Consider the following 27,508-nt stretch of genomic DNA (forward strand, 5'->3'; position numbering starts at 1 on the left):
CGCAATGGATGCATGTGGAAGCTTCTAGAATATTCCGTCTTCGGCGACTGTATGCCAGCTACGGTTTCTTTTTTTTTTTCATTTTATTTGTTAGTTTGACTTCACCATCACCAGTCGCGCCGAGCGCGGCGATAACGGTGGCGAGTCAGCTAGCAAGCCAGTGACGTAGTTCGAGAACAGACCAATGAGGGAAGAAAAGAAACAGGCCGGGCGTATCAACGCATGCGCCAAAGTGCTTAGCATCGTGGTTGTCGTGGGCATATCACGAACACCCGGATGCTTGGGCCGCCATTTTGCACTTTTCTGTCGACTTCGATGGGCCTCGTGTCGGCTGCCCTCTGCGTCGTACCGTGCCCCGCGGTCCTGCTGGTCCTAATTACGCGCTAACGGTGGCAGCGCTTGACGAACTCGGGCCAGACTCTGGAAGAACTATGGCTTAATCCCCCCGGGACTGCAAAATGTGAGGCACGCTTCGAGAGACTTTGTTGCTCCTTCTCGGCAATTCGTCGCGCTCCTTTCCGAACTCCCGGAATGTATGCGACGGCCAGCTGGCATTTCAGCCCTGGCGGCATCCCGGTTAAGCCGGCGCAGCGTATAAGTCGCAAGTCGTGCCTGCCGAGTACTTGTCCTTTTGTTTGTGTGCGTTCCCATTCGTCGGCGACGCCTGGACCATGAACTTTGGAGGAGCAACTCCGACCGTGGCTGTTAACGGAGCACCTGCGCAGCAACCCTTCACGGCGAGCGTCGTCACGGCGAGCTTCCAGACGTCGAGCGTCGTCAGCGCTCACGAGCTAAGTCCTATAGGTGGTCCCCAAGCTGGCGAGGGTGGCGCACGCCTTAGCGAAGTTAACTGTATAGTTCCACTAGTTAGCGCTCGCTAGTATTGTAAAGCTACGTTTGAAAATTAAGTAAAGTTAGTTTTGTTGCTTAACTGTAAGCCCGAGAGTTTCGTGGGCATGGCTGCGACCACGTGGGTCTCCCCCGTGCCGGAATCGAAGGGGACGGGCCACCGTGTTCGGGGTGGCGGCGTGTGTAGCTTCAGGCTTAGCTGACACAAGGCTTAGCTCACACTAGGCAGGCTAGCTGATAGCCGTCCTCTTTTTCGACTGCGGCAGGGACATGGACCCGTTCCGAATTGCACTGCGACCCGGCCACTATTTCGTGCCAAGGTAGCCCGGGCGCGTCAGTGCTATCGAGCGAAATGTGGAATCGGGGGAGCACTCGGAATTACCTCGCCAGCTTTTAGCTACTAATCCTGCTTACTGCAGCCCTCGACGCCGGACATCGCCTTCAGTCGTCATCGGAGCTCGGCCGGGCAGCAGCGACAGTAAGCGGGCCGTTTCGTTGCCGTTGTTGCTGTTCGTTTTTTTTTTTTTTTTCAGCGTGTACTTACTGTTCTCGCCGTCTTTCACAGCATCGCTCGTACCGCGGCCTACCGTGTTCCCTCGTCGGTGTGGTCTTGCTGGCAGGCGAGACCAGGGTCATCGCCCTGCACTACTACGGGTAAGTACCGCATAGTGACTACTCGTACTGTACGGCTACATCCTGGAGTGGTTAAGAAATGAGCCTTGTTGTCGTTCCAGGATCGCAACGTTTGCTTTTGATTGCGGCCCACGAGTAGGAACGTGCTGCTCCACGTTTGCCATCCTCCCAACGTCCTCCCACGGGAGATGGCCTTGACCACCACTCGAACCGTGGCTGGCCGTGTTGGTTCCATTGCATTCTACGACCCATGGCGTCCTGCTGGCAGACGGGACTTCGTTTGGAGCCCTGGTACTACTGGTAAATATCACTTATACACGATTCGTACTACCACTATGTCCGCTTATTATAATTGTTTACAATACTGCCGCTATGGAGTGGGAGGATAGCAGGTGGGCATACTGCAGGCACTTTGGCGCTCAGTATAGACCTAAAACGCTCGGCCGCTTTGCCACGCACCTTCATTTTGTAGCTCCTACTGAGCGCGGTAGTACATAAAAAGAAAATGAAAAAAAAAAACTATGCAGATCCCACGCGCTATCGGTATCAATGTAAGCGAAGCCTTCTGTGCTGTTTGCTTTGACGATAATTTGTGGCGATGTTTACGTCGAATGTTTACGTTCTTCAGCGTTCAGTGCAATACTCGAGTCGAGAGTTCAGTTAAACGTTACCTTGCGTGCGTCTACTTTGGGCACAGGACACAGCAAGACGTGTCCTATTAACAATGTCGCTTGGGCGAAATTAATAGCCGGCGAGAAGGTTAGCGTAGCCATTGCCTCACAACTGCGCGTGGCAGAAGTGTTACTTTAAAGGAATCGGGGGGGATTTATATGCCAGACCCATGATTTTAAATACACCTGCACTATATTGTGGCAAATATCCACAACGAGGGATTGGCCATGAAGTGGTTGGTACAACGGGACATGTCCAGAACGGGGGATTGATTGTCCGAGAAGCCGCTGGTGCATTTAAAATAAATGAGGGAATGCAAGTCATTGTCACACTTGGCGTAGTATGGGTATACGCCTGTTTCCATTGCGCGAAAGACGCCAGAATGAACCCCCTATAACAAAACCTTCACTTCCCACACATTCCGACATGTCTGTTGGAGCTGCGTAATTCGTTTGCAGTGAGTTCATTATTTTGGTTGCACCCGACGTATGGCTGATTGCTGTCGCAAAGTTTGTCGAACGTAAGCTACACTTATGTTTTTCTTAATCCCATCCGAAGCTTCCTTGTGATCTTTTGTACTTTTCGTGCAAAGACTTCTCCGATAGGCCAGTCCGTAGTTTTGACTTTATAACCTCTTTGAAATCTTCGTCGCGAATTGAGGAGCTTATTTAAATGTAACGATCCTTGCCTCCTTTCGTCTTGCCTTGCGTAAACGGTGGATGCGTTCAAGTTTCCGCTTTCTGACCAAGCATGTCCAGATTTATTTTTTTATACTAATGCCGAAGAGCTCGTGCATCGCTCCTATCGCTTGGCTGCTGAGAAGACTGAACCATAGAGAAAGGAATTCAAATTTCTTTCTTTATGACTGAACCCTGGGCGCTGCAACTCGCACTAGGCTGGAACGGCTCGGCAGCTCTGGGCAGGACCCTACGTGACTGGGCTTCCCGCTAACTGTCAATAAACCCCGTAGTAACAGTATCCTCTACATTAGTTGTTTCCTGAAGGCTACAGCGTGCTCACGCGCTACTATGCAGCGTAATCTCTAAACGCATGCGTAATCCTTGCGGCGCATTCTCGTCGAACTATGCATTCGTTCTAACAGATAGTCATGCTTTCTGGATGGCTTGCATGGATGGAATCCATGAGTGCTTATAACTGAGTGGTGACCAGCGAGTTCACCATGCTCTACTTTTAATTACACCGAATGTCTTGTATATCTGTGTTAATTATTTCGCCCAAAGAAACTATGAATTCATATCTTTCATATGGGCGAGCACCACGGCTCGCCTATAAAAGCACTGTAGCGCGCTTTTCAGCCAGGTTATCGCGTTCCGCTATGTATTTTAGTTACTGTGCAATTACGAGCTGCGTTTTCTACTTGGGAATAAGATAAGAATTTTGACTGTAGCACGACGGCTCCTTTAACAAGGATGACTGCGTGCAGAAATGTTTTCGAAATCACATCAGACGGCGTATTCCAACACGCCAATTTATGCACAGGAATTTCATGCATGCTACGCTATAATAAAGGTCTCTTCAATGCTATGCAATCGCAATGAACATCGCATAGTGCGCTATTTACGTCACCTGGCCGCTTCGCTGCCGTTTTAGTAGAGTACTGTGACATTTAATCGCGTGTCTACGTTGGTTCGCGCAAACATTCAATTTTTCGTTCAATGTGGTGATACGTTATTAATCAAGGGGGTGTTCAGCTGTGAGTTAAATGCGTATGAAAAAAAGAAACGTTCAGTGGGGTCCCATATCGATTGCTAAGACGACTTTGACGGCGAAAGCTTTGATGCGTTGACGTCATTTTATTTACGATTATTTGCTTATGTTGGTTGATTAAATAACTATTATTTGGACGTAATTTGGTTTGTTTTCTTACTTGTTGTTACGGAGTCTATTATTAGTATGTACTGCTCTTTGGAACTGTCTTAATTTGGCGTGACCACTCTTACCACGGAGTCTCGAATTGATGTTGAGTAGTCTGTTACTGTTCTCAACCCTTAATTACTTTTAATTATCGTAATGATTCCTAATTACTCAGTAAATGACTTTAGCACGCTTTAATAAAGGTGTATGTCCGTGTATTGGTCTTGTTAATTATCCTAATTACTTCGGGCATTCATCAATTTGGGACTCTTGAATTACTCTTAATCACTTTTAGCTACTTGGTGCTTAATTCACTTACATGCTTTATTGAACGATAGAGGTGTAGTATGCCGCTTCCCGATTTTTGCTACAGCAAGTGTTGTCGACGATGGTCACATTGCGTGACTAATGAGCTAGTTAAAGCCTTTCGCTTTAAAAGGTGCCGATGCCCATTAACGAGCACGCCCGAGCGCCTATGCTCTACGCGTGCACACGCGCGCACACAGCGTTTTAGAGACCTCATTCGCCACGGCCCCCCTGACAACGCTAAAAGGCAGTCAATGCTATTCTTTTGGAGCAAGGCAACACCTATTTAGATGCACTGGGGAGCGAGTCGAGCTTGTTAGGGAGACCGCGCATGCGCAGTCTTCGTAAATAGCTATAGTAAGTGCACGCGTTTACTAAATTACTACGCATTTTACGACACTCTGATTAGTACTGTACGAGCCAGCGGCTAGTAAAGCTTTAAGTAAAGCTAGTAAGTGCTGCCTTTACTAGCCAGAAATGCTTCTTACTAGTTTTTAGTAACTACTAAGCCACTACTACCTCATCTAGCCTTGGCCTATTATGCTGTGATTGTGACAGTCTTATGCGAAACTGAGATAAGCTGTAGTGTTGTTCATTATGCTGGACTAACAGTTTGCGTCTTGGTAGCTCACACGTGTAGACAGTAGGCTTTAGACATTTGTGCACAAAGCTTTGATTATTTAGCCAAATACATAGGTGCTCACCGGTGCAACGTGTGCTCCCTCAAACTAGGCCTTTAAATAATCGTGAAGTTGCTCTTTGAGTAAGTGTTGCGTAGCACCTTGGTCGTTCTGTATGTGTGTCCTTGTTTGTCGCTGCTTGTTGGAGATATACAGGGTGTTTCAGCGAACACTTAAAAAAAAAATCCTTAAAGGTTGCCTGTGGCAGATAGCACAATTCTAGTTCATGAGCTGGTCTACTCGAAGAGGCAGACATTACGTGCACAAGCAATTAAAGTGCATAATCCATTAATTAACAAAACATTCACTAATTAGTCCTAACTAATTACCTGCAATTAAATTGTAGCCGTGGACTTCGCAAGGCGGATCCACTTGGAACGAGTTCTCGGGATGACACCAGTTTCTAGATATTAATTCCCAAACTTTGCGGCGAAATGCATTGGCGTTCCAGTTTAACAAAACGTCGTTTTATGCATTGAAGCACAAAATTAACTGGAACGCCAATGCATTTCTCCAATTTCGGGAATTATCTCGAAACTGGTGTCATCCCGAGAATTCAAAGTGGATCCGCCTTGCGAACTCCACAGCTACAATTTGTAAATGGCAATATGGGCCATCAGGTAATTTGTTAAAAACTTAATTAGCGAATGTTTGTCAATTAGCCGAATATACATTTCAATTTTTTGTGCAAGTAATGTCCGCCTCATCGAGTAGACCAGCTCATTAACCAGAATTGGGCTATCTGCCACAGGCAACCAAAGGTAAATTTGGAGTTTTCGCTGAAACACCCTGTATATACATAGTACATTCTTACCCGAAGTCAGTGCGCCTTAATGTCCCTGGTAAACGTTACTTGTATGTATATACCATCAATTAATACCTTTATAGCGAAAGGATGTGGTTCATTTGTTTTCATATATATCTATAATTTTGTTTTATGATCTTACAATACCATCCACTTGATGTGACAATGCAAGCGGCACTCTTACATCCAAAAGGCCCCATTGTATTGTTGGTAATTATATTTCTGTTGCGTTCGTAATTGCACTACCGAGGTAGTCTTAGTACTAAGTTAATGTTTTTTTTTTCTAGCTTCAGCAGGGTAGTGAAAACTACTAACCGTCGTTTTACTATCTGCGTTTACTAAGAAGGTAGTGCTTTTTGGTACTAGTAACGTGTTAGTATTTACTTAGTGAAAATGACTTTTAAGAGTGTACTTTCCTCTGGCGCGCTCCGCCGGCGAATGGCCACCGGTCCGACGTTCCGAGTTATTTTGTGAGCACTTGTACAGTGTTCCACACGTGTAGCTGTTCCGAATTGCGCCAGGTAAGCCAACGAAATAGTATGGCAGGAAGCAACTTGTGGCGTTGTGCTCTTGCGCAGCCCAAGTCGCACCGCACCGAACCGCTCCGCTTGTCCCACGCCCGCAGGCAGAACCCGCGCGAACAGCAGCTGCAGAATGTAGTTGAACGGGTTAATTGCCACCCGAGTGCTGGTAGCGCTGTTAATGCCCATGCCTTATTGAACAAGGAATTAAACCAGCGAAGACGCATACAGAGCAAAGAAGCGCACAGGAATATCCTAGTTGATAGTAAAACCAGCGTCGTCCTGTGCTATTTGTTCTGCGTATGCGTCTAGTTAACTAGTTCCTTGTTCTATGTGTACCAATTCGCCCGGTACTTAACGTTACTGCGTCCATGCCTTATTGTTTCAGAATCTTGACCTCTGCTTTCGGTCTGCGGACCACGTGTATAGGATGTCCGGTGTGCTGCTCCGCGTCTGCCATCCTCCCAACGTCCCCATACAGGAGATGGCTCTGAGCACCACTTGTACTGTGGCCGACCGCGCTCCATCGCCGGTGTGCGCTCTTGCTGGCTGACGAGACTGCTCATCGCCCTGCACCACTAAGCGTAAGTACTCCGTACCCATGACTTGTACTATACGGCTGTCCTCGAGTGGTTAAAAATACGCCTCGTGGTTTCATTTTCAGTTTTTCAGTGTAATCTTCGCTTATAGTTCCAAATATTCGTTTTATACTCATTTGGAAAGCCGATATACGACAAAGGGGGGAAAAGTAATCAGAGCTTGCTGAATTTGAGTTTCAAGATAGCTATAATTAAAAAAAAAGCAGATCTAAAAGCTAAGGTTCTGGCTGCCATAATTTGTCCTTGGTTAATCGATAACACATTTCTGAGTTGGAAACTTTTTATCAAGCTGTTTTTAATTCTTTGGATCTCTTCACCTTAGTATAAGTATGTCGCGAGTCGGGACGCATAGCTTGATTACGAGTAGCAACTTGTAACGATCACTGAAAATTCCTTGTAGAGCCCGTGTTTCCAGAACCTTGAAGCGCGTGGCTTGACTTTTTGCAACTTCGCTCGCCATTTGATTCAACATTAGGGGGTCTTACGTGCCAAAACCATGATCTGATTATTAGGCACTCCGTAGTGTGCGACTCCGGAATAATTTGGACCGTCTGGGGTTCTTTAACGCGCATCTACACGGGTGTTTTCGCATTTCGCCACCATCGAAATGCGGACGCCGTGGCCAGGATTCGATTCCCGCGACCTCGTGCTTAGCAGTCAACCATGGCGGGTAGCTTTTTGATATTTGAGCCCCATATGAGAATACAATACAGCATCTGTGATTATATCGAAGAAATATAGACTTCGCCTCAGCTAGCTGGTATTTGGTGTCTCATCCAAAAAAAAAAAAAAAGCGCCTATTATGCGTGACAGCTTCACGTTTAAATTGTTAATATTATTCTAAGCAACTCGCGAAAAACAAAATACAAAAATATTCTGTTTGCGCGCTCTATTATCCGTACAGATATAAAGACAAAGTATTATTTACTCCAGTGCTTCGAGACTCAAACTGGTACTTTGTTTTACTGACATTCAGTTGGAGCTCGTTTACAACTAGCAACTGACAACTCTCTTAACAACCTATTTGCTTTTATCTGTTAAGTTCATCACCAGAAAAAAAAAAAAACATAGTCATCCACGTACAAAAGCCCCTTTTCGGTTAGTAAGATGCAAGTGATATCACGCTTATATAAAGGAAAACCAAAAGCTGCCCTAATGAGCCTTGTGGTGCGCCTGTAGTCACTGAGATTACACTGGGTTCATAATCGTCCAGTGTAGCATATTGCTTACCATTTTGCAGATAGCTTCTAATCAGGTTTAGCCCGCACCCTCTAATTCCCTAAGACGTCTTACTGAAAAGTGCTCAGTCTGAATCGAAGGCTTTCTTAGGTCCAGAAATATTGCCACTATGCACAACCTTTGTTCGATATTATTATAAGCTTCTTTTTTTTCGCAATAGAGCTAGCTCAGTTGATTTATCCTCTAGACAATCAAGCTGCGGTGGGGAAATTCACGCTTTTTTTTTTCAGAAACCGAGTAAGCTTTCGTGCAGTGCGCGTTCAGATCTAATAGTGGAAATGCTGAGTATGAATATTGTTGTTACAGGATCCCAACGTCTGCTTTCGATTGCGGCCTACGAGTCGGAAGGACATCAGTGTGCCGCTCCTTGCCATCCTCCCAACGTCCCACAGGAGATGGCCTTGGTCACCACTCGCACCGTGGCAGACCGTGTTCGTTATATTGCATTCCCTCACCAATGGCGTCCTGCAGGCAGATGACACTTGCTCCTACTACTGGTGAGTGTCGCGTACAGGCGACTCGTACATCGGTTATGTCCTCGAGGGGTTAACAATAAGCCCTCTGTTGTTTCGTGTTTCCAGATGCTCGTTTTCGATGGCGGTGCACGACGACAATCCAGACAGTGTTTCCAAAAGGTGGGAAACTGTTTGTTGACGTCATAAATGTTTTGTCCAGTTATTTCTGGCGCAGGGTACCAACAGTGGTAATAGTAACTGCTTTTGTTAGTAGCCAATCGCATTCAAGTCAGTGCGACATGCCCTGACCGTTAGACTGTTTTGCAGTTTCTAAATGTGAGCATCGTACGTGTGGCTAGCTTTCGTTGCGCTTTCTACAGCTGACAGAAGTTGCAAAGACAGACATTGCATAAGACTCACGTATGCGACTTTGAGTGTTGTTTGGGTGGCAGTGCAGGTAAGACCAAATGTTGGAAGAAGTGTAAGCGCCGCTGCTTGGAGGATCCTTTGTTAAAGGTTGGGAGTTGCTTCAATTTAGGGTGGTGACTACAAGCTACATGGGTGTTGTGCCATTATTGCGTGTTCAGCAGAAACGTACCCATGTATCAAACTGAATATTGAGTGATATCTATCATTTTCTCAGCCAAGTATGATGCCTGAAACATGCTTACGTGAAGTGGTACGTACCACTGTGAATTTATGAATTGCTTGATTAAGATACTAAAATGCTTGAAAGCGTGAACGTCTGGAAATAACGCTTGATTTCTGATGTTTGAAAGATTTTCACGGCGCGGTACATAGTTTCGCAACTCGTTTTAAACTGCCGGTCACACAGGAGCATTTACGTGGGACTCAATCCAGCTTGTTCGAAATTTGCTTGTCGAATGGTTAATTTCTATAACGTCAGTGTGGAAGGAATCGATTATAACTGCAGATGCTCCGAACGTGACCTTCTCGCCACTTATTTTTTTTTCGAATAAATGTGTTCATGTTGTAAAGCAATGGGAAATTTCGGCCACAAATGCAGCAGAAATACACGTAACAATTTGGCTGCACTGGTTCCAGCACTAACCTAGAGAAGTATTTTCTTGCCTACGTTCCAGATGGGATCACATTGAGCAGCAATCGTCCCATGGCTGTCCACCTGAGCACATCGGCCGACAACTGTGGACATCGAAGTCTGAGCGTGGCCACAAACCGAGGACCTGCGGAGCAGCCCCTCGTCACAGCGAGCTTCTGTCCGCGCTACGAGCTTAAATGCTCAGCAAGTAAGATAGATGCCAGATGTTCTCCAAGCTGGCGAGGGTGGCGCACGCTTTTGAGAAGTTAGTTGCGAGTTGAGTGTAGCTGTATGAAAACATTGCGCAAGTTTAGTTTAGGTGATTAACTGTAAGCCCGAAGTTTGTGGGCACTGCTGCGGCCACATCGGGTCTTCTCCGTGACGGAATCGAAGAGGACGGACCACACCCGCGGTGGCGGCGGGTGTAGCTTCAGGCTTAGCGAATTGCGGGTAGGCTTAGCTGGCACCCGGCAGGCTATAGCTGATAGCCGTCCTCTTTCGATTGCGCCAGGGACATTAACCCGTTCTGCATGTCCTTGCGACCCGACCCACTATTTCGTGACGAGGTAGCCCGGGCGCGTCAGTGCTATCGAGCGAAATGTGGATTCGTGGAAGCAAACGACATCCGGAATCGCCTCGCCAGCTTTAGCTGCCGCGGCATCGAACGTCGCCTTGGGTCTCCAGCGGAGCTCGGCCCTGCAGCAGCTAATGTAAGTGGTCCATTTCGTTACAATTGCAGCTGTTCGTTTTTTTGGCGTTTACGCTGCTCCCTTCGTTGCAGAGGATGACCTTGAGAACCACTCGTATACCGTCGCCGACCGTGTTCGCTTCTTCGCATTCCCTCGCCGGTGGTCTTGCTGGTCAACGATACTTTGTACCTCGCCCGGCACTACTCCTGGCAAGTACCTTGAACACTCGAATCGTACTATACCTTTGTTCTTCAGTGTTTAATAAGTCCCGCGTGTTTTCAGGTTCCGATCGTCTGCTTTCGATTGTGGCTAGTCACAAGGATATCCTGCGCGCTTCTGCACAGTCAAGTCTCTGTCCTTGATAGAGACGCATTTGAGCTCTATTCGTCCTATATGGCCAGCCGTGTTACATCTGCATTTTCTCGCCGGTGGCTTCTTGCTGGGAGACCCGAGTGTCGCTCGGCTCCCTGTGCTAGTTCTGGCACGAACCATGTACACTTAAATCGCACTACGGATGTGTTCCCGCGTGGTTTATCAGCCCTGCGGCATATCCGATTCCGAACGTCTGCTTTTGAATTAAGCGTTGTTAGAAGATGGAGCTTTTCCCAATGACGGCTCTTGTTCGTGTTCTCACTGTTTTCCTTCATTCTGTTGCTACACCTACCTGGGGACGCAAATAAACTTTGTGGGCTCCCGAAGAAACTTGCTGTCGGCTGCCTTTAATGCTGCCTCTAATGCTGCCTTTAATGCTGTCGGCTGCCTAATTCGTTTATGCTTGGGACAACTTCCTTCGCCAAGCATATTTTCCAAAAGGCTCTTAAATGTCGCTCTCCACGTAAGACAATGTTACCTTTCTTCAATTCCTGGTGACATTTCAGAGCTGCTTTCATTTCCGGACCTCTAAATTCTTTCGTGTACTCCGAGGGCCAAATTTTCCAGGCTTCACGTAGCCTCCACTTTTATTGAAGGTTGCCTTCCTATTCCTCACTGATGTCTCCTGCCAGTTTTGTTTCCGCCAGTCGGGTCCGAAGAAGTTGGAGTATAGGTTCTCCAGGTTCATCGTAAGCGCATGTTGGCGATTGGTTGTTCACGATATCCTCTACTTCGTATGTTAAGGTATATAATTATCCAAGCTGCAGTAAACATCGGCCAATCGCTCTTCGTTCTTGACTTGAAACTATGGATGACCTTTCATAGAAACTACCCGACCACGGAGCATCTTCCAGAAGAAATTTCCACTTGGTAATTGGTGGCAAAATCTCTATTTGTTTCGTGATGTAATGTTGTAGCCACCACATTCAACTCGTTTTCAGTTCAATTCGTTTTAGTGCCGAAAAGCTTGTACAAAACTGAGGTGAAGCCTCTATAACAGTTTCCTATTGTACAGCTCTTGTGACGGCACATGTAAAAATCACTACGTTAAGTTTGACAATGTGACTTTGTTTGAGCTGCTTCCCGTGCACCTGGGAAATGTAGGCCAGCTATTTCAAACGTTGCGGTCTTCGTCACCCTATCGGCAGGATCAGAAGGCGCTTCCTTACAACGGTCTTTAATTGCATCGTCGCCACACAGCGCACTGCCGTGTTACGTCTTTCACTTATTTTCGTCCTTTGATTACTCAAAATGTGGTTTTTATACGCATCGGTGTGTCACGCGCTCAACCGTGACAAGTTTGTCTATATACGTCTCGAAGGAATGGTCTCCAGAGATTTTCACGTAATGTGATCGTGTAATACTTGTCATATGGGCCCTACCGAAGACGCGCTTGAACTCTCAATAGGCCTCTTTTGTCTTCAAACATTTGGCATTCGCGTATTGTCGGCACATTCACTTGCTTGCTGAATTTCAATTCTCGTGTAATTTCCACATTTTAGGTCTAGCGATATGAGACGAGTTTCGGCGGTATTTATTTCGTCTGGATTTAGTGGACCGTTGACCTTGTCTTCTAACATTGCTTACACAACGAAACATTCACGCAGTTGCTCTCCAAATATACAAGTGCCGAATATGCCACCTTCAACACGTCGTCTTACGATCATTTGCGACGTAGACCTAACACGTTACTTGTCGTCTGTCCTTTCATCATTATCCGGCTTTTTGTAATATGGCTATTCTTTGGTTTGCAGCAACTCAGATTCCTTACGCAATTTTTGACGAGGAAGTCTGTTCTACGGCGACACTTGTCAGATCTGCTGTTTTTTTTTTTTCATTACCGCTGACGCATCCCCATTGTTTTCCATTGAGTAATCACTTTCTTGGAGCCTGTGTTCAATGGACGCTTCACGCATTCATCTTTCTTTATCCAATGGAGCACAATTGTAGCAGTGATCCAAAACTTGTTTGTCAATTTCTCGTTTTGGATTGTTGATGCAAATCCACATAACATTGTTGCTCGCAAATTCTATATTTGCGAGACTGACAACGGTCTTCATTATAGCTACTCTGTTCTTTGCCAGAATCAGTGCTGTCTCCGTACTACGTATTCTGCACTTGCATACGCCGCCGGCTTGCATCCCAGAAAATGTTAGTGCTTATGTTTTCTTGTTGTCGATACGCTCTGTAGGCTTTCAGTCTGATCTATTTTTAACTTCCTCAATTCATTCCTACATAGATCACCTGTAATTGGCTGGAAAAGGGCTGTCCCAAAATATTCCGGTTTTTCTGTCATTGAATACCGCTATTAGCTGTGACAGTGAAGGACGTTAGGAATTACAGCGGACCACATATTTTTGCCCAGACTTGGAGTGCTATGCGTTTCGTGAGCATTGCACTCAAGCCATTCCTTCATATTTTGATCTCTGGGCAGTGTCGAAGCTATCGCAGACGCACAAATTGAGGACGTTCCCAAAGACCCATACTGTGCCCGTTACAGTACGCTCGGCTCGATTTCTACGTCTGGCCCATTGCCTATAGATGTGTTCGATTCTTCTATTGCCGATGCCCTTACACCGGGCCAGCGATCATAACTTCTGTGCATCTTACAAGAATTTCGTGCTTCTTTCGACGTCGGGCAACCTTCCCTGGGCCGGACGTCAACTGTTACGCACCACATCGATACTGGCTCCCAATCGCCATGGCGGCAACGCCCATATCGTGTATCGGCTACAGAACGTCACGTGGTTAATGAACAAGTGGTCGATATGCTCCATCGCGAAGTGATCCTACCTTCCCGCAGTCCATGGGCATCTCCCGTCGTCCTTGTTACGAAGATGGTTCTGTACGGTTCTGTGTGAACTATAGGCACCTTAACAAGATCACTCGTAAGGACGTTTACCCGCTTCCGCGAATCGACGACACTATTGACAGTCTACAAGGAGTATTTTCATCTCTCGATCTGCGCTCAGGGTATTCGCAAGTACCTATGGCAGATGACGATCGACCGAAGACAGCCTTTGTCACGCCCGACGGCTTATACGAATTTAACGTCATGCCGTTTGGACTTTGTAATGCGCCAGCGACTTCTGAGCGTGTCACGTCTGTGCAGTACGTTGTGGCTGCCGACGATTTATAACAAGGAAACATGTACATGTTAAGCGGCGCAGCTTAGGCATTGGAGTCAACAAGCCAGCGTTCGATGACAAGCTCGCGCTTGTGCCATCACGTCCCGTGCATTCGCGCGCGCATTTCGTTGTCGTTATTTAGCGCGAAATGTCAGTCCTTCCTTCCTTAGACGAAGTCTCCATAGCGGTCTGGAGGACGCCTAAGTTCAGGTGGTCGCAGTTTCCGGGTGGTTCCTGCTTGTGACGTCGAGGTCGACGGTTGCAAGGAAGTATTGTCTTGCCTGTCGAGCGAGTCAGGCCGTTGAACCATAGAACTCGGCGGTGTCTCTTCTGACGTGGTGCCTGAGAGATCGTCTGCTATGCTCCAATATATCGGTGATTGGGTTGCTTGTCCGGCCTTGCTCGTCTTCATGTGGTTGAGGTGACGCCGAACCTTTCCTTGGTCGCTTTTTACCGGCCAGGATCGTGGTTCGACGCGGCACAGTATTTCGCCTTCAATCCAATCCGGCTTTTTCAAAAATTAACGGATGAGTACTCTCTCCCCTACAGCGAAGCGACGTGATTTCGGTAATGTCTCCTGGCTTTCAGGGATTTGTATCTCCGTCTCCCGCTTGAGCAGAGCAAGAGGGCATAGAAGTTCTCGCCCGAACATGGCTTTCGCAGGTGTCATCCCTGTGGCAGTGTGTATAGTTGTGTTGTCGATACAGGAATCTTGCAAGTCGGCACTGTATGGACTTGTCTGTATCCCTCAGGAGTGCTCTCTTCAGCTCTGCCACATAGCGTTCTGCCTGGCCGTTTGTTGCAGTGTGGCACGCTGGTGACGTTATAGCCTGAATGCCATTTGCCGTGTAGAACTGCTTTATCTCAGTGGAAATAAAGGCTATTCTGTTGTCGGAGGCGACCTTTCGGGGAATGCCAAACGTTGCAAAGAGGCATCGGAACACATCGATGACAACCACGGATGTTGCTTGCGTCACGTGCCGAACTTCCACCCACTTTGTGTGTGCGTCCACAACAACCAAGTAGGTGCACCTGAGTAGTGGCACTGCGAAGCCAACGTGCACCGTGTGCCATGGTGTCTGGGGACGGTCCCAGGTGGGAACAGGAGCTTTGGGTGGGCTCTTCTGCGTTGAACGGCCTTCACGGCACTCTCGCACCAGTTTCTTCGATCACCTTGTCGATTCCGAGCCACCACACGTAGCTCCTTTCGCCCTTTTTCATGGCTACCATGCCTTGGTGACCAGCATGTAGAAGTGCCAGGACGTGAGATCGTGCTGAGTTTGGTATGATCACCCGTGATCCAAGTGTGATGCACTCACGATGAAATGCTAGTGCGGATGCTCTTCGTCGGTAAGGAGCGAACTTCTCTCCAGTGAGTTTTCCACTGTGCCATCCTGCACTGCCTTGTACAACCTCTGCAGGATGCTGTCTTTTGTCAGACAGGCTATCTATGTAGCTGTAAACAGAGGTCTCGACAGAGCTTCAAACAGTACGTCCTCTGGTGGCCAGGGTTCATCGAGACGTTCTGGCAATGGTAATCGGCTCAGCGCATCTGCATTTTGATGGTTCTTGCCATGCCGGTAGACGATGTTGTAGTCGTACGCCGATAACTTGATACACCATCTGGTCATCCGTGGTGGGAGGATGTGAGCCGTTGGCTTTACTGGACCTAGTATGCTGAGCAGCGGTTGATGGTCCGTGACGAGTCACCTTTCTTCCCGCAATATACTTGTGGAACTTGTGTACTGCAAACACTACAGCGAGGCCTTCTCTGTCCAGCTGAGCATAATTGCGTTCCGCCGACCCTAGCGTCCGAGATCCGAAGCTATTGGCGCCTCTATTCCGGTCATCACGTTGAGATAGAACAGCTCCTATGCCGTATGGTGAAGCGTCCACGTGAGACGAGAAGCTCCTTCTGTTCGTCGTAGTGTGCTAGTACGGTCTGACTGCGAACCAATTTCTTAAGCTTATCGAATGCTTCTTGATGGTTGGTCTCCCATCTCCACGTGGCGTCCTTCTGCAGGAGCTGGTAGAGACAGCTGGCAATTGTTGCCCTGTTCAAGAATCTGTCATAGAAAGCCAGCATTCCCAGAAATTATTGAAGTGCTTGCTTGCAGTTTGATGCTGGCGCCTTTGTTATAGCTCGGACTTTCTTATGTGGACGCCTGTCTCGTCGATTCGGTGTCCCAGAAATAAAACTTGTCGCACTGCAAAACAGCACTTGTTTTTGCCGAGCCGAAGGTTGTACTTGCGCAGCCTCTTCAGGACTTTGTCTCTCGGCGTGTTCCGTGGCGTCTTTCCCACTGATGATCACGTCATCTAAGTACGCACAAACGCCTGTGATGCCAGATAGCATAATCTCCATGAAGCGTTGAAAAATGGTTGGAGCTGCAGAGATTCCGTAAGGCAACCGTTTGACCTTGTAAAGCCCTTTCAACGTGTTCAGGGTCAATATCTCTGCTGTCTCTGGCGTTACGTGAAGTTGCTGGTAAGCCTGTGCCAAATCCAGAGTGCTGAAGACCTTGCCTCCCCTCAAGTGGCTGAGGACTTCATCTGTAGTGGGAAGTGGGTAATCTGCCTTCTTCGATACTTGATTCACTGTGCAACGGTAGTCGCCGCATATTCTCAACGAGCCGTTTTTCTTTCGAACAAGTACGAGAGGCGTTGCCAAATCCGAATGCTGCGCAGGCTCGATTATGCCTTGACTTTGCAGTCGATCCAATTCAGCTTCTACAGCTGACCGCAGCGCAAAAGGAACCGGCCGGACTTTTAGAAACTTCGGTTTCGCTCCTTCCACGAGTTCAAGCTGTACTTCAGGCCCAACGTGTCCAGAGATGTTCTCATCGAGCACAGACTGGTACTTGTCCAGAAGCTTGGAAACAAGTTCGTCGTCTGACACATCATTGATGCCCGTGATCTGTATACCCAGATGAGGAAACCAGTTGCATCCAAGGAGGTTACACCCTGCTTCCTTGATGACAACAAGCGGTAATTTCATGGTCTTGTTCCTGTGCGTTACATCCACCGTTGCACATCCGAGAATATGAAGGCCCTGGCCTGACCAGGTGCGTAGGAGGATCTGTATCAAGCCGTGGTGGGTCATCTGTCCACGTGAACTTGAACGTGGCCTCACTGATGAGTGTGCAGGCTGCACCTGAGTCGACTTCGAACTCTAAGGGCTTGCCATGTACGTGTAGCTGAGTCATGACCTTCTGCGTGCTGGGCGCGTCGATTAAGGATGTTGAGCTCGTAAAGTGCCGCGTCTGGTGAATCCTGTTGAGTCGTGACAGGTGCTGAGGCCGTTGTCGAAGTTCCTTGTCGGGGTTATTCGATGTTAATGTTCTTGTTCGTTCTTGCCTCCTTCCGTTTTTTCAGGCACGCCTTTTCAATGTGTCCGTGTTTCTTGCAGTAGTTGCAGGACGCTGTCTGGAACTTGCAAGTGTCCGGACTAGCGTTTTCTTCTTTTCGGAAGAGGTACTCGAGTAACCTTGGTTTTGTCTTGGAGATGCTTGTGCAGGCTTCGTGAATCTCTTTAAATTCCGTTTTCACGTTTCTCTGGTCTTCGACGGCGTTCTCAGCTCTCAGTGGAATGTCAAAGGCTTTCTTGAATGTCAAGTCTATTTCCGCGAACAGCCGTTGCTCGACCTACTCGTTCCGAAGACCGCAAACAAAACGATCACGCAGCATTAATTCAAGAGGCAGGATTGTTGGATTGGCCGCAGTGTCTGCGCTAGTTCCAAAATTGCACTCTGCTGCTAGCCTCTTGAGCGCTGTGACGTAAATTACTGACCGTTTCATCGTGCCGTTGGTCCCGTCGTTGGAAGCGTGCCCTGCAGAAGACTTCAGAAGGTTGCGGATCAAAATGAGCCTTGAGGGTCTCAACTATGTCGTCGTAGCTCACTTGGTTGGGCTGCTTGGGTTGAACGAGGGCGCAGACGATGTCGTAAGTCTGTTCTCCGCACAACGTTAGCAGATGAGCACGTTTCTTGGAAGCGTCCGTAATGTCGTTAGCCTCGAAGAACTGTCGCCTCCGATACCAGGATCTCCAGGAGCCAGAGCTGCCACTGAATTTGGGTAGCCGACCATAGTCGGGCGCTGCCATGTCGTTCCGTTACTTGACGTCGGTGAACTGCCGATGAGTCCGGAGTCTTCCTCGTCGCCAATTGTCAGGTCTGTGCAGAAGGTTGTGGCTGCCGACGATTTATTACAAACAAGGAAACATGAACATGTTAAGCGGCATAGCTTAGGCGTTGGAGTCAACAAGCCAGCGTTCGATGACAAACTCGCGCTCGTGCCATCACGTCCCGTGCATTCACGCGCGCACTTCGTTGTCGTCTTCCTCTAGCGCGACATGTCATAGCGCATGTTGGATACCGTTCTGCGCGGCTTGAAATGGTGCACGTGCTTGTGCTACCTTGATGACGTCGTTGTTTTTGCTCCGGACTTTTCCACGCACCTTCAACGCCTCCGGCATGTTTTGACGTGCCTGTCAAACGCTGGCCTACAACTCAACTTAAAGAAGTGCCGATTTGCAGCGCGGCAGCTCACGATACTGGGTTACGCCGTCTCGAAGGATGTGGAATCCTCCGCCATCCAGCCAAACTTCGTGCCGTCGCCGAATTACCGAAACCGACGTCTGTCAAAGAACTGGGCAGTTTCGTAGGCTTGTGTTCCTACTTCAGGCGCTTCATTCGTAATTTCGCTGCCATCATATCGCCTCTGACGAAGCTCCTTGGAAGCGATGGACCACTTCATTCGTAGTCGTCGGAGTGCGAGGAAGCGTTCGCAAATCTCCGTCGTTTGCTGAAGACTACCCCAATTTTACGCCACTACGACCCGACGGCCCCTACAGAGGTACACACAGATGCCACCGGTGTTGGCCTCTGCGCTGTCCTTGCGCAGCGCCTCCCTGGCTTTCCTGAATATTCCAGTCTCACCCTTACGAAAGTAGAGGCCAATTGCACTGTCACGGAAAAAAGAATGTCTGGCGATCATCTGGGCTCCAAGTTCCGGCCTTATTTGTATGGCCGCCCATTTGATGTCGTCACGGACCACCATGCAATATGGTGGCTGTCATCTTTGAAGGATCCTTCAGGTCGTATTGCCCGCTGGGCACTTCGCCTGCAGGCCTACGATATCCGCGTGCTGTACCACAACGGATGCCAACATTCTGACGCCGACACCCTCTCACGCTCTCCCTTGCCTGACAATGCCTGCTGCTCACTATTTCAGCTCGCTGTTTCTTCAATCGACCTTGAGACTATTGCTTCCGAGCAGCGCAAGGACCCGTGGATTGCCTCGATTAGACTTGCTTGCTGACCCATCACCACAGTCAACCACTCGTACGTTGCGTGGTCAGGCTCGCCATTGCGCGGTTCGCGACAACCTGCTTCACCGACGCAGTCATACCGCAGACGGCCGCCAGTGGTCGTTAGTAGTACCTCGCAGTCGTCTGCGCTCCGAAATCAGCGCATCCTTACACGCCGATCCACAGTGCGCACACTCGGGAGTTGTCGAAACCTACCAGCACTTTCGACAGCGCTACAACTGGCGAGGAATGTACAAGTACGTTCAACAGTTCATTCGCTCCGCCCACACCCAAGCTCTCGCCGGCTGGTCTGCAGCCTCTACCCTGCCCTACCTGACTGTTCGGGCACGTTGGGATTGATTTGTATGGGCCACTTCCCTTGACGTCGGCTGGTAACTGCTGGACGCACTAGCGTCTGTTACCCACAAGAGCCGGGCCCACTATCGTCTCTTGGCTACAAGCATAATATCGTCGGTCGTGTCCCAGTTCATTCCTTAAATACTGGTCTCGCTACGTTAGAAAACCATCTTCATGGGCATGAAATACTTTCTTCAGTGTTTGATGTCCAGTTCCTACTGTTCATTACAGCTCGGCGAAAATGATTTTTGCTTCTATGTACACACATTTTGCCTGGTTTTCTGCTCATCCAAGCATAACGTCAACGCAAATCGAATTGCTTCTGCTGTCATTGAAAACGAATTGTTTCGAAAATTTATTAGTGGTAATCTACCTGGATTCAATTTTTCTCTTGCTTGAAGGTTTCTTTTCTACGTCTCCTCTTGTTGCGACTGAGATGCTTCGAAAATTCATTATTACATCTCTATTCAAATTTCCTCCTGTCTGAATGTTTAGAATGCCTTTTCCACGTCTGCTATCAGTGCAACCATTGCAACTCGGTGGTTTCGAAATTGTCATTCCGTGTTTGCATATCTGAAGTCAAATTTTCTCTTGCCTGATGTTTTGCATTCAGGATATTTCTGATCTTGAGCACGAGGCATCAAATACTACGCTTTCCTTGTTGCTAGTAGGTCTTCTCGAATTGCTTGATGCAGCAAATAGTATTTAACGTGTTCAAACTCTTCCGACAACGCTTGTTGTGCCATTCCACGCATGCAATATCTTGCATTACAGTTGTATACATTCCTCTCAGTACTGTATTTGTTACTCTTTACATGGGAGTCTATCTTTCCATCCTTCGCAGCAGTCCTTGCGGATGATGTTGTAGGAGGACGTGACGGCGGCTCCTGCCGTTGGCCCTATACCTTACTTTGACAGAAGGGCGAAGGTGGCGAGCCGAGCGGTGGCTTCGTCGACCAGCGTTAAGGCTAGCTTCTGTAACGACACTGTGCGTGCCGAGCTTGTGCCTCGAGCACGCGCTGCGCCTCGATTCTCTTCCTTGACAGACTGAGGGCGCCGACCAAAGCGCTCCCCATTGCGGCGTCGGTGTACGCTACAATGTAACCAAATGGTCCAATTCATGCATTGTTTTTTCTGAAGAGTCATGGCAATATTTTCCAATTTCCACAAATTTCTGATTTTGTAAATTTCGTCAGTTTCTGCGGCGTGAAGAACCGTGAAGGGTTACGTGTTTCGTACTTCTAATTCTACACCGCATGGGCCATGGACAATCCAGTCGAGAATGTTTTCCATTGTATGTTCGTTTAGTCATTTACCCGTTTTGTTATCGGTTCCCAGTAAAAATCGGATCCAAGCGTCTCTTGCGTTTTTTAGTTGTCAACCGCAATCAATATTCTCATCCTTTTCGTATATAATTTGTTGTTAAGTCGACGAAGTCGTCCTTTTGATATTACGTCTATTTCAATGTCCTTGATTAGTTACTAATTCACCATCTGGATTTTGTTTTGATCAAGATTCTACTACAGTCCTCTCGCTTTATCTTCGTCCGAATGCTCCAAGCGTGAGTGTCTGTGCGGTCGAATCGACAACCTAGCTTTCGTGCCATACAGGCCCATGTATGTTGGCTTTCACATGAAATTCTTGCATCCTCTCCTCTATTTTAACATTCTGCCCATGCTGTGGCCGTGTATAGTAGAACTGAACGGTAGTCTTGCGATTTAGGAGAAGCTATAGTTGCCATCAGCCATATCGCACTATCCTTTTGCAGCGTATGACTTTCTCTCGTTGATTTTCGTTCTGCACATTTCATTTTGCTTCGCAACGCTTGCAAACGATGGTGCAAGATTTTGCACTATATTTTGGTCTCGCGTACCGGGAGAATATTTTCTTATCGAAGCTTCTGCTTCATGTCCTATATTATTGATCGCCGGCAGTCTTCAGTGAAGTTGTTTTGGTTCGAGTAGCCGCATAATTTTAGGACTGAGCTTTCAAGTCTTGCGCGTGAAGTTTGGTCTATCAACCCATTTTCTTTGAGCTTTCTTCACTGTCTTCGGAGTAATGGAGTCACTCGATGCACCTCGTTCTTGCAAAAATGCTTGTTTCGTGACTCTGCACTAGACATTCCTTTGCTTCTTCCTCATACAGACTGTTCAAGTCTGCCCGGACTAGCTTGGACTCCTTATAAAACTAGTAGTCCATGAATGGTTCTCGTGGCGTCCTACGCTTCCAAATTGGCATCATCATTGGAGCGTACAAATCTACATTCACTCCGAGCGCTTTCGCTGCAATCATGTGAACATAGACCGTCTGGCAGAATCCTCGCAAACCTTTGAAGTCATCAGGATTTTTGACTGGTTTTTAACTTGATCAATGCATTCATGGGAGTTTCCTTCAAATGTTCATTACGTTATTCTTCCTTCAAAAGCTAAGCAGCTGTCTAGTAACTATCGCAGTACTGCAGGCCATAAATCAGTGCAGCTGCCTTCCCATCAAAGGCAAAGTAGTGGAACTTGTGACAAATTCTGTCGAAGATGAATTGCGGTTTCAAACTGTCTCCAAAGTCTTTGCCACATCAACTTGTTGCCGTCAAACATTAACATCTTTAGTTTAGGCAGTTTCACGTAACTGCCATGATCCGGGGACCGATTGACTGACCCTGCCTCACTTTCTGTTGCTGCATTATCGCGAGCATTCGTCGTTAGCCAGCTTATTTATACTGGGCTATCTTTCAAATTGTAATTACCTTCATGCCACATTCCATTACTTTCTAAAATTCGTCGGAGGCTGTTTCCTCGATGACGAACGTCTCCATCTGTGCATTTGTGGCTCGACAACTGTTATGCCCTTATTTGACTAACGCTCGTGATTACAGAACCTACGTCGTCTCCATCACTCATTTTTCTTTCTGTCTCTAATGAGGTTTATTATCTCCATTCTCAGTTTCCCCCACTCGCGAAACCTTTCTATTCATGTTCAAAATACAGGCTTACGTTCACAAAGTAGCGATGGCTTCTATTCTCTTTTGCGGCTGCTCTCAGCTCCACGGCGTCCGTTCCCGATTGCCAATCGGATGACAGCTAGTTTTTTTTTTCTTCACTGTTGTCCTTCTCTGGCAAGGGTCGATTTCGGCCCACAAGGCCACCCACCCAGCTCCTGCACATTGACTCGCCGGTCTACGCTCCAGAGGAGATTACTTGGCGCACGAGCACCACCCGTTCCAGGAGCGACTGTCATCACTTCCACATTATCTCGCCGATGGCGCCCTGCTGGCACACTGGACTGTCCTCCTCTCCCTGCAGTACTACTGGTAAGTGTTCTGCACAGACGGCTCATAATACCGTTACGGCTATATCCTCCAGTGGTTGACAAATGAGCACTGTGTCGTTTCAGGTTCTGAGCTCCTGCTTTTGATTGCGGCCCCCAAGGACACCCAGCCCGCTCCTGCACATACTCTCCGGTCTACGCTCCAGAGGAGATTACTTGGCGCACGAGCACCACCCGTTCCAGGAGCGACTGTCATCACTTCCACATTATCTCGCCGATGGCGCCCTGCTGGCACACTGGACTGTCCTCCTCTCCCTGCAGTACTACTGGTAAGTGTTCTGCACAGACGGCTCATAATACCGTTACGGCTATATCCTCCAGTGGTTGACAAATGAGCACTGTGTCGTTTCAGGTTCTGAGCTCCTGCTTTTGATTGCGGCCCCCAAGGACACCCAGCCCGCTCCTGCACATACTCTCCGGTCTACGCTCCAGAGGAGATTACTTGGCGCACGAGCACCACCCGTTCCAGGAGCGACTGTCATCACTTCCACATTATCTCGCCGATGGCGCCCTGCTGGCACACTGGACTGTCCTCCTCTCCCTGCAGTACTACTGGTAAGTGTTCTGCACAGACGGCTCATAATACGTTACGGCTATATCCTCCAGTGGTTGACAAATGAGCACTGTGTCGTTTCAGGTTCTGAGCTCCTGCTTTTGATTGCGGCCCCCAAGGACACCCAGCCCGCTCCTGCACATACTCTCCGGTCTACGCTCCAGAGGAGATTACTTGGCGCACGAGCACCACCCGTTCCAGGAGCGACTGTCATCACTTCCACATTATCTCGCCGATGGCGCCCTGCTGGCACACTGGACTGTCCTCCTCTCCCTGCAGTACTACTGGTAAGTGTTCTGCACAGACGGCTCATAATACGTTACGGCTATATCCTCCAGTGGTTGACAAATGAGCACTGTGTCGTTTCAGGTTCTGAGCTCCTGCTTTTGATTGCGGCCCCCAAGGACACCCAGCCCGCTCCTGCACATACTCTCCGGTCTACGCTCCAGAGGAGATTACTTGGCGCACGAGCACCACCCGTTCCAGGAGCGACTGTCATCACTTCCACATTATCTCGCCGATGGCGCCCTGCTGGCACACTGGACTGTCCTCCTCTCCCTGCAGTACTACTGGTAAGTGTTCTGCACAGACGGCTCATAATACGTACGGCTATATCCTCCAGTGGTTGACAAATGAGCACTGTGTCGTTTCAGGTTCTGAGCTCCTGCTTTTGATTGCGGCCCCCAAGGACACCCAGCCCGCTCCTGCACATACTCTCCGGTCTACGCTCCAGAGGAGATTACTTGGCGCACGAGCACCACCCGTTCCAGGAGCGACTGTCATCACTTCCACATTATCTCGCCGATGGCGCCCTGCTGGCACACTGGACTGTCCTCCTCTCCCTGCAGTACTACTGGTAAGTGTTCTGCACAGACGGCTCATAATACCGTACGGCTATATCCTCCAGTGGTTGACAAATGAGCACTGTGTCGTTTCAGGTTCTGAGCTCCTGCTTTTGATTGCGGCCCCCAAGGACACCCAGCCCGCTCCTGCACATACTCTCCGGTCTACGCTCCAGAGGAGATTACTTGGCGCACGAGCACCACCCGTTCCAGGAGCGACTGTCATCACTTCCACATTATCTCGCCGATGGCGCCCTGCTGGCACACTGGACTGTCCTCCTCTCCCTGCAGTACTACTGGTAAGTGTTCTGCACAGACGGCTCATAATACGTACGGCTATATCCTCCAGTGGTTGACAAATGAGCACTGTGTCGTTTCAGGTTCTGAGCTCCTGCTTTTGATTGCGGCCCCCAAGGACACCCAGCCCGCTCCTGCGCATACTCTCCGGTCTACGCTCCAGAGGAGATTACTTGGCGCACGAGCACCACCCGTTCCAGGAGCGACTGTCATCACTTCCACATTATCTCGCCGATGGCGCCCTGCTGGCACACTGGACTGTCCTCCTCTCCCTGCACTACTACTGGTAAGTGTTCTGCACAGACGGCTCATAATACTACGGCTATATCCTCCAGTGGTTGACAAATGAGCACTGTGTCGTTTCAGGTTCTGAGCTCCTGCTTTTGATTGCGGCCCCCAAGGACACCCAGCCCGCTCCTGCGCATACTCTCCGGTCTACGCTCCAGAGGAGATTACTTGGCGCACGAGCACCACCCGTTCCAGGAGCGACTGTCATCACTTCCACATTATCTCGCCGATGGCGCCCTGCTGGCACACTGGACTGTCCTCCTCTCCCTGCAGTACTACTGGTAAGTGTTCTGCACAGACGGCTCATAATACTACGGCTATATCCTCCAGTGGTTGACAAATGAGCACTGTCGTTTCAGGTTCTGAGCTCCTGCTTTTGATTGCGGCCCCCAAGGACACCCAGCCCGCTCCTGCACATACTCTCCGGTCTACGCTCCAGAAGAGGTTACTTGGCGCACGAGCACCACCCGTTCCAGGAGCGACTGTCATCACTTCCACATTATCTCGCCGATGGCGCCCTGCTGGCACACTGGACTGTCCTCCTCTCCCTGCACTACTACTGGTAAGTGTTCTGCACAGACGGCTCGTAATACTATGGCTATGTCCTCCAGTGGTCGACAAATAAGCACTGTCTCGTTCTAGGTTCTGAGCTCCTGTTTTCGATTGCCGCCCACAAGGACACCCAGACCGTTCCAGCACACCGACTCTGCGGTCTACGCTCCAGAGGAGATTACTTCGAGCACCACTCGGCCTGTGACCAACCATGTTTGCATTCCTACATTCTCTAGCCGATGGCGTCCCGCTGGTATACTGGAGCTATCCTGGAGTCCTTGCACTTGATTATGGTAAATATCACATACACACGAGTGTACTGTGACTGTTTTCGAATGACCAACAAACAGGCCTTGTGCCGTTTCAGGTTGCGAGGCTGTTATCGCTTTTGGCGCAAGAGAATTGTTCCAGCACGCTCATTTACAAGAACACTCCTGGCCTTACCTCAATAGCTACAATCTTCAGCCAGATCGTACTGCCGCACTCTATACAGCCCACTTCCTGTGACCTGTGAAGGAGTCATAAGCCTTCGTCTTGGCTGTGTCCTGCAATGTGTTGGCGGCGTGTTAAGGCTCTGAAGGACTGCCTATCGTCGCCGTCCTGCGACTGTACATATGTTTTCACTTTTTTACACCCATATTAAGTTTCGTATAGCAAGCGTTTCTGATTTGAACGACGGTACGCCGCTCAGCGAATGTACGGCGCTTCTAGCAATTAAGATAATACGAAGCAGAACAGTAAGGTCTGGTGACGTGGACACCACCCAGCTTTTCTGAAGGGTTGTTTGAAGTCTTCATGAGCTGATCTGTAAATGTTTGGTGGCGAGAGTAATCACATTCATTGTGTGTGTGTGTGTGTGTGTGTGTGTGTGTGTGTGTGTGTTACCCGTTTGCGCGCGTTTTGTGCTGTCAAGAACCGATGTACGACAAAGCTTCACTGCTATTCGGCGCACTTCGTATTCATTATATTTCGGTAGCATTTCCTGTGTCGCCATTGTATCCGCAGAACCCGTTGATGGTTCATTTTTTTCCGGTTGAAGGCTCTCTGGTTCGGTGGTTCATTTCTCTGGTTGAAGGCTCTCTGGTTTGGTGGTTCATTTCTCCGGTTGAAGGCTCTCTGGTTTGGTGGTTTACTATCATCCATGAGCATCCGCTTTTGGATTAGAGTAACAACTCGTTTCTTTGGCTTTCGTTCTTGGATTGATCTCGGTACTGGTTTCAGCATTCAGCGAATTTGTTTAGGCATCTTTCTCGTATCGGAAACGAGAGCTTCGTACAGATTCTCGGCTCTTCCACGTCACTCATCACGCACTCAAAAGATCATCATGCCACTACAAAAGCACACACTGCCAATGGGAAAGAGGCGGGTAGTTACTCTCGCCAGCAAAAATTTACCGATTAGCTCATGATGGTAATGAGGTTCATTTTAAAACTGGTTGGTGATCAATGTCACCATGCTCGCTGTTCCTAGTTTTGATGTCTGAATCATTACATGCTTTTATGGATGGGTGTCTGCATGGATATGAGCATTCTCTATGAAGTGTGGTGCTCACGCCTTGCGTTGTCTGCGTCACTTATCGGTCCGTAAAGCTGCGGTTCGTAAGCCATGTGAACTGTGGAACCTCGCAGAAATTTGTTGCCGTCGTAGACACAGTCGCCGCTTGTTCACCGCGTATGTGTCGCATTGGCGCCGTGGTTTGATTGGGATTTGTGTGCATAATTATCATGCACTGCGCAAGGTCCGTGTGAACCGCCATGTCGCCCTTGACGCGCATCTGATCTCGTTGCCTGCTGACTGTAGACATTACGCACAGTTTTGTCATTTCGTGCTTCAAGTATATCCGTTTGAGCCATTGTCAAACGACTGCTTCAAATGAGCTACATTTATTCCCCCTTATGCGAAATCATGTGTAAATGTCTAGACAAGTGCACGAGCGCGCGCAATGAAATCTTCAAAAGAAAATGTCCGCTTTAGTTGTATTTTTGTTTAGGCGACTAGTTTACCAGTTTCTCTTGTACTTTTTTTTACTGTACGCTGTGGTAACATCTTTACATGGCTCTTCGAATGCATTTGAATGCGTTTGCTTGGTATTGTGTTTGAATTT

At 48.5% G+C, this 27,508-nt stretch overlaps 1 long non-coding RNA gene across 4 annotated transcripts; it reads left to right on the forward strand.

The window, feature by feature from the left end:
* On the forward strand, positions 1–27,508 carry LOC119446521 (uncharacterized). 4 transcript variants are annotated; one of them, XR_007466154.1, is made up of 13 exons: positions 1–1,327; positions 1,415–1,503; positions 1,584–1,782; positions 6,730–6,925; positions 8,486–8,676; positions 8,761–8,814; positions 9,738–13,857; positions 18,054–22,855; positions 22,939–23,141; positions 23,225–23,427; positions 23,510–23,712; positions 25,495–25,697; positions 25,772–27,508. It is a non-coding gene; the product is annotated as an uncharacterized LOC119446521 (long non-coding RNA). The 4 variants fall into 4 exon arrangements; XR_005190781.2 differs by lacking the exons at positions 1–1,327; positions 1,415–1,503; positions 1,584–1,782; ... (6 more) ...; positions 23,225–23,427; positions 23,510–23,712 and adding exons at positions 24,369–24,566; positions 24,648–24,850; positions 24,931–25,133; positions 25,212–25,414; XR_005190782.2 differs by lacking the exons at positions 1–1,327; positions 1,415–1,503; positions 1,584–1,782; ... (6 more) ...; positions 23,225–23,427; positions 23,510–23,712 and adding exons at positions 24,369–24,566; positions 24,648–24,850; positions 24,931–25,133.

This window comes from Dermacentor silvarum, chromosome 3 (genome assembly GCF_013339745.2).
Source record: "Dermacentor silvarum isolate Dsil-2018 chromosome 3, BIME_Dsil_1.4, whole genome shotgun sequence".
NCBI lineage: Eukaryota > Metazoa > Arthropoda > Arachnida > Ixodida > Ixodidae > Dermacentor > Dermacentor silvarum.